Source organism: Bidens hawaiensis, unplaced genomic scaffold (assembly GCF_021521415.1).
Source record: "Bidens hawaiensis isolate Kalapana, Puna unplaced genomic scaffold, B.hawaiensis_p1.1 tig00001960_1, whole genome shotgun sequence".
NCBI classification, from domain to species: domain Eukaryota; kingdom Viridiplantae; phylum Streptophyta; class Magnoliopsida; order Asterales; family Asteraceae; genus Bidens; species Bidens hawaiensis.
In genome coordinates this window covers 2923063-2931329 of record NW_027491108.1, presented here as the reverse complement: position 1 = coordinate 2931329, position 8267 = coordinate 2923063, and the positions used below count along the sequence as shown (strand labels likewise).

The 8267-nt window shown below is 35.3% G+C and overlaps 1 pseudogene; it reads left to right on the top strand.

Annotated features, from left to right (window-relative positions):
• Window positions 1-3974: 3974 nt before the first annotated feature.
• Window positions 3975-5014, top strand: LOC143602321 (mitogen-activated protein kinase kinase kinase 17 pseudogene; annotated as a pseudogene).
• The last annotated feature ends 3253 nt before the right edge of the window (window positions 5015-8267 follow it).

Sequence of the window (8267 nt, the reverse complement as noted above, 5' to 3'; positions counted from 1 at the left end):
ATACGTGCCGATCACATCAGCAAGAGAGGTTAGACTATTTCCAATGCTACGTGAGCTCTTAGGCGTCCTTAACTGTCACGTCATCTGTCACATAATACTCTTATAAATCCTCTAAAACCTCAAATCTCCAACCCTACAGATATCTCTAACTCTTTAATTTTCCCTCATCACCCACCCATTATACACAATATTTATATTTATATAAAAGTTTTTTTCTTACTTTGGGCCCACCTCACCTTCAAAAAGCAACACAAACCAAAGCCCTTGTGGAAGGGCTTGGTTGCTAAAGGCAAGTTTCTACAATGACAAAGGGCTACAAAAGGCCATCAAGGGCTTAATTTAAATCATGCATCGGAGATAGTCTTATGATAAAAAATATTATAATCTCCCATAACTCCCTTACAATCAGTACTCATTTATTATTTTTCTAGTTTTTTTTTATATTTTTTAAATAAAAATAAAAGAAATAATATTTCATTGAATATTTAAAAGTTACACTATAATTAAAAAAATCAAAATACTAAAAAATCATAGGAATACTTAAAAAAATAAAACAAATTTTGGGTTGTTGAAGGGATACATATTAGGTTGATTAAAGAAAAAAGAAAAAACTGAAAGAGTGAAGAGTTGTGTTTAAGTATTAAAATAGAATTGATTGGCTTTAAATAGTAGTGTTTAAATGAGAAAAAAAAACTTGAGCTATACTTTTTTATATATAATAATATACTCATTTAACGCCTTTTTATTAATTGGTGAAGGAATTGAAGTGAGTCATCTACATAACGCCTAAAGAAAAAAAAAACCATGAGCCATGACGCCCTGGGAGGTGGTGTGTAAGGTGCTATAGAGGCGTTATGGAGCTTTATCACGTCCCACCTGTCGAGGGTGTTCCCAAGTTTCATTAAAGGAAAGAAAAGGAGGGGAGTGGAGAGAAAATAAGAAAATTTGTATCTTTCCAAATTGGAAAGATTATGAAGAAAAGAAAATGAAAGAGAAGGAGGTGATGCCAAAAGAAAAGATAAGAAGATAAAATTTTCTTTTCCTTCCCTTTCTTTTCATAAAGAAACTCAGGAACACAGCGTTAGGCGAAAACAACAACCCCTTTGGTCACCTTCACTTACCTTGCATTTCACCTCCGTCTCAATTTTTCTTTTTGTTGAAGTTCATTTAAATAAATGCAACACTCATTTTAACGTATATATGTGCTAAAGAGCTATTAAACATATGACAAAATAGCATACTCAATGTTTAATTAATTTTTTATACTTCACAACAAAAGACATGGCCATTTGTTTATTTTATTTTTTTATACTTGTAAACTAGTTGATTACTTGATTATAAAATACAAAATGATATTATTATCATTATTAAAAGAAGAAAAAAAGAAGGAAGTTTAGCTTAAAATTAAGTTGAAGATCATTGGGTTTGAATGGACACGTGCGTGGAGTGTGACCTAAGATACAACAACCATATAAAAAGCAAAATATATTTTTATTATATCTAGAACTAGAATATATATGCTTTACGTCCTTCCAACTAATCGAGCTAACTTCACCGGCAACACTTCAGTATGGAGATTACTTGTAAATTTATGCTTAGGGGACCGTTATGTATAATAATATTGATTTAGAAGTTATAACCACCAATCTATTATCTACTAACCAAATCATTTCACCCAAAACTTCATTCACAAGTTAAAAAAATAATCCAACCTTTTTTTTCTAGAAGATGTTGAGTAATGCAATAAACATCCATTATCGTATATTTTTATATTGATTACATGTAGTAGGAAAAAATATGTAAAGACGAATTACAAGAAATGAAAATAAACGTCAGATAAAGGTGAAAGTGATCGAAACCAACGTCTTCAACGAGTAGTGGTTGTAAGAAATGAACGAACTAAACCGCTAACGTTGGCTGGGGCCTATGTTCAACACAGTTCACTCAAAATAGATTTTGAGTTCCTTATTAAAGACCTTGTCTATTTTCCTACGCATAATAATTGAAGCAATGAAGCAATGCGTATTTCTGGAGATGGCCGGCCTTGCATAACACCAAACTTGTTGATGTTTTATATTTTATGGAAAAAAGGAATACTGGTGATGGAACGAATAAAGAGTATCCCTCCAATTATTTATGAACCGGTTAGAGTAGCTCGCAACTCATGGTTCTCATAAGTGTAATATCGATTTTTCATCGTCTAAATACACCAAGTTTAGTTTTATACTCTCACATAATAGAAACGACTCTTGTAAACAAATTATATATAATTGAATTATATCAAATTTAGGTGAACATTTTCAATGATATGCATTTGTCATTTTAATTCTTGGCCTTTGAGTTACGGTCCTCAACACTAACCTAGTTGTTTCCCCTCAGGCCTCAGCAACACCTTGTGACTGTTGCCCATCAGCAGTAGCTTGTGACCAACATGAAATGATCCTTCATTGTTAACTTACTATCGAGCGAGCAACATGAAGTTTCACTATTGGGAGAACAATAATTTAAACATTAATTTGAAGTAATGATCTATTCTTTTGATGATGATCAAGATTATGTAATTTGTAACGTTACTTATTTATGAAAGATGATTATATATATATATATACCACATATATGTTCCTGTGCACTTAATGTATCATCTTAAGTCATTAAAATCAACATAGTCAAGCATTGTAATCAACATGATCATCCAAGTTTACAAGGAGCATATGTTATCGAATACAACAACTAGCTTGGATCCATGTTTAAATACACAACATCATAGATGCATGTAATAAAAGTGTGATCGTGACATTTAATTTAATACCGTTGTTTAGGATCGTATGATTACAAAAGAGCTAATTAGTGCGTAAAGAAAAAAAATGCTTGATTCTGGCATTTAATTTAATAGCAGTGTTATAGCTCACACGGTGTACCAAAAGTCCTAGCTAGCGCGCGATTTAAGTGCAACGTGCCGCGTCTTGATTGTAAAGTTTGTGTTGCTTAATTTGAAGGAGTTTCGGTTCATGGTCTAATGGAGATAAAAAAAAAGGTCATTACACAACTAATCACAAATTAAATAGAAAAAGAAGCCACTTATTTGACTTGAAACATAATCCATGAATTTGAAGAGTATATGCCCAAGACTTAAGTTTTGGACAAAAGTATAAGATAAAGTTTTGAGAGGATATTCTACCAAAAAGTGGCATATCATATATGATACCAACCACTTTAGTGGTTCAACCCATTGCCTCCAAACTTCTCCTACCTTATTACATATAAACCCCTCCAAAATCTTTGATTTTAAAAGTCAACAAATATATATACAAAATAGGGCATCTATGATCTAACCCTAAGTTTTGGGTTTGGTTTCAAACTCTTAATTTTCAAGATTCACCTATTCTTGTCATCTTCACATCATATAATCTTTATTTCAAGATTTAACAATCCAATTATCTCTCTTTTTCGGCTTTAATAACGCACTATTAATCGCCTGATGTTTAATCATCAGATTAGCGTGCTTACCAAAGAATGATACAAATTTATTGAATAACAAACAAATGCAAAACTTCAACTAAAAACTTATCAAAAAATTTAGGTGAATTGCACCCAAATTTTAATGTAACTTTTAATCATGAAACAATTCCCACAAGTTAGGGATTATATTTCCATATTGATGACAAGTGTCCCTGCCACGTAGCTGCCGTCTTGGCCTGCCCAAAAGGTTGTCATTCACCACCCATATTTTGCCACGTCATTAAACTTCCGTTAAAGATATAGTCAACTCTTGAAAGTGTGACATGCCACCCATACATTTGCCACCCAACCAAATAACTACAACTTCTTACACCTTTTCAACAAGAAAACTACAACCCCTTTATTTTATAAATTTAAAACATTTTACACACCACCATATATATAAACCACAAAACCCACAAAACATAACCAACAAAACAACATTTTCTTCATCTCATTCCTTCAAGCAAACCAACATGGAGTGGACCAGAGGCCCTGTTCTTGGCCGTGGTTCCACCGCCACCGTCTCCGCTGCCTCCTCCCCCTCCGACGACATTTTTGCGGTCAAGTCTTCGGTATTATCGCAGTCGGAAAGCTTACAAAAGGAACAACATTTTTTGTCAATCTTGAACCATCCATATGTGGTGAGTTACAAGGGATGTGACATTACTACACAAGATAATAAGATGGTTTACAATATCTTTATCGATTACATGTCGGGTGGTTCGATTATTGATTTAATTAAGCGAAGAAACGGCGAAGGGCTAACAAATTTTGAAATTGCAAGCTACACAAGACAAATAGTTAAAGGGTTAGAGTACATTCACAATAATGGAATTGTACATTGTGATATTAAAGGGGCCAACATATTGTTAAACAACAATGGTGCGAAAATCATGGATTTTGGTTGCGCGAAATGGGCCCACCAGGTGGGCCCAATTAGTGGAACCCCAATGTTCATAGGCGCCTGAGGTCGCACGAGGTGAAGAACAGGGCTTCCCAGCCGATTTATGGGCGGTTGGGTGCACGGTCATCGAAATGGCCACGGGTGTTTCACCGTGGTCAAATGCTGATGACCCAGTGTCGGTTCTTTACAGAATCGGGTTTTCCGATGAAATCCCGGTGATCCCAGATGCGTTTTCGGATGAAGCGAAGGACTTTGTAAGCAAGTGTTTGATTCGGGACCCGAAAGAGAGGTGGATGGCGAAAGAGCTGCTGGAGCACCCGTTTATTCGACAATTCGACGATAATTCGGATAAGATTACTTGTGAAAAAGTTGAAACGGATTCACCCACAAGTATCCTTGATCAAGACGTTTGGAATTCAATAGAAGAATCATCATCATCATCAACATCAGCGTTGAATGGTTTGTTGTTAAGGCCCTCAGTGAGGCAAAGGGTCGAACAGTTGGCGTGCAAGACCGAGATGCCAAAGTGGATGTGGGAAAGTGAATGGGTGACGGTGAGATGAGATTGGTGGGGCGGTGACAGGTGGCGGTAGGTGGATTACACCATGAGTGCCGGGGAAGATTATATTATCATTAGTTGTTAGTAGATACCGCCAAAGTTAGTTGCAGACCAATAGCTGTAAATGTTAATATAGACTTCTACATAATTCGGTACCGGTTTTGAATTGATTTTTTTAACACGTAAATAGTTTATCGGTTGCTTTCATGTGTGTAAATTCATAGGACAACCGATCCAAATAGGGGTGTTCAAAATACCCGAACCCGATTAACCCGACCCGACCCGAACCCTAATAATCTTATTAGGGTCGGGTTAAACATGGTCAAAATATATTAATCGGGTTATTCGGGTTGACCCGAATAACCCGAATTCTTAATAGGGCCGGGTTTCGGGTTCGTTTTTGGAAAAAAATCGGGTTTCGGGTTAACCCGAATAACCCAATCAGTGGTGTTTGTTTGTGTTCATTTAAGTATGCTCATTTGAGTTCGTTTATGTTTGTTTGTGTTCATTTACGCATGTACATATATGTTCATTTACGTTTTTTTATGTTCGTGAACTGTTCATTTAGATTTTAAATGAATGAATATAAACGAACACGAACATGTTCATTTTTTAAACGAACGAGCATGAACACAAATATTTGTTCGATTAAGTGTTCGTATTTGTTTAAAGTTAAATGAACAAAGACAAACATGCCCTTGTACGTGATCGTTTGTAAGGGTGTTCACAGTCCGGTTTTAACGGTTTTTAGGACCAACCGTGAACCAAACCGTTAATAAAAACAGAAACCGAACCGTTAAGATAGGAAACCGAACCAAACTGAACCGTTACTAACTGTTTGGTTTCACGTTTTGGGTATATATATATAAAAGGTACGAAACAACTTATACTAGTTACAAAAATTCCTTTATTGTATACCATCGTGCTACAAAAGATCTGCTCAAGTTTTGAGGTGTTGTGTAAGGTGAACATGTGCAAGGTCCTTAAAAGTTAACAATAATCAACTAGATCTACTGATAATAGATATGTAACAAATCAGCTTCATCTTAATCTGAAATGAAATAACAAATAGAATTGAAAATTTTAATATCATAAACACACCTCATTATAGTAGTTCATTTTAAGCAAATTTATAGTCATAGCCAAGTTTTACTTTTATTAAGCCTAACACAAAATATAAATAATTAACTACATGTAGTATAATATATATATTTAAAAAAAATAAAGTATATTCATCTTACGGTTCGGTCCGGTTATACGGCTTGAAAATTTTGAAACCGTAAACAAAACTGTTCTTTGCGGTTTGAAATTTTTGAAACCAACCGACCAAAAGTTAATAAGAAAACCCGACCATGAAACTAAACAAATGATCGGTTTGAACGGTTTCAAACCGAAGTATCGAACCATGAACATCCCTAATCATTTGGTTTGTCTACAGTCCTATATGCAATAATAAGATAACTATTGTAGTCCAGTGGTTACCAACACACAAATCAACTTAAAAATATATAGCAACCCGATTAACCCGACTAACCTGACCCGAATAACCCGAAACTCGAATAACCCGAACCCGACAACCCGAACCTTAATAGGGTCGGGTCGCGGGTTAGATTATTTTTTTTCAAAACCCGACTAACCCGACCCGATTAACCCGAAACCCGATCGGGTTGACCCGATTAACACTCCTAGATCCAAATAATATTGAGGTAATTTGGGTTAATTAATTTCGGGTTATTTTTCGTGACGTTTGCATTTTAATTAATTATAATAGCCATATAAAGGATACAAAACTCGTACTTTTTTTTATCTAAGTACGAGTTTTAGATAAAGGAATTAGTCCTTTTCGCCTCACCTATCGCCGGAGGGCGCTGTTATCGCGGAAGTCACCCAAAATCGACCCAACGTGTCGCCCCACTACACTCCGCCTTGTCGGTTAACATATCTAATGTGAAACGACGTATTCTCAAGTGTTTTAACATTAAAATGAGTAGTTCTACAAAAATAAATAAATAAATAAAATAACAACTATTTGTAATGTACAAGTTTTCCTCAAAATCGCAACTTGTCGGGAAGAAACTGATATGTATAATATTAAGGTTTAGGTTAATTAGTTTCGGGTTATTTTTCGTGACGCTACTAGTTTGCATTATAAATAATTATAATAGCCATATAAAGGATATAGAACTCGTACTTTTTTTTATCTAAGTATGAGTTTCGGATACAAGAATTAGTCCCTATCGCCTCACTTATCGCTGGAGGGGCGGTGTTACCGCCAGAAGTCGTCCAAAATCGCCCCACTACACTATGCCTTTTCGGTTAACATATCAAACGTGAAGTGACATATTCTCAAGCGTTTTAACATTAAAATGCGTAGTTCTACGAAAAAAAATGTGCTTATGTAGATCGAGTAATGCATAAGGAGAAATTAATGGTTGCTATCATTTGGTAGAATTATCCTTTTAGTAAGTTAGGTTGAACACGAGGGAACTAGTCCTTGGCATAAGAGAGGATGGGGAACCCATATAGGTAAGGTGTATTAGGGAGTTCAAAGTCGAATATTCGGTATTTTGGATATCCGAGTTTCGATAATCCGAAGTTTTGGATAGTCGATTTTAATATCTGAGTCTGTATCCGAAATTTCGTATATTTGTTTGGATAGTAAAACGGATATCCGAATTCAAAAAATCAAAAAAAAAAAATAAAAAATCTTGTTCTTTTAACAACTTTTTTGAATTAAGCGAGCAAGACAGCAAGTGGTGTTGAGTTGTCAAGATAGATCGAGATGTCAAAATAGATCGAGATCTACAACTATTACTTAAAGAGGTCAACACAAATTGAATCGATGCCGGAAATCAAGAGCGGCGAGAGTAGAAATCGAGGATAGCAGGCACCGACAGTGAGATTAAACTGTGGCAATATAGCAGCGGAGAGATTAACTGGTAGAAGCGGCGATAACTGGCGAGGTGCAAACTGAAGCTGAATGAAATAGCCAAAATATCCGAAATTTTTAAAAACTACCATCCGAATCCGAAAATTCGGATATCCAAATTTTCGGATAATTCGAATGCGGATTTTCGGATAATTCAGATTCGGTACCGGATTCGGAATTTTTTTAACACCCCTAGGGTCTATCGCTTCCAAACCGCATGACAACACCGCCGCCACCCCATGTGGTAAGGTACATGACTTTATTCCATAGTAAAGGCTTGCCACATAAAATTGATTTCTTTTACCATTGAAGAATTAAAATGAATTAATAAACTTCTAGGGTACTTATGAATAGGTACTACCAGTACTTTTGTA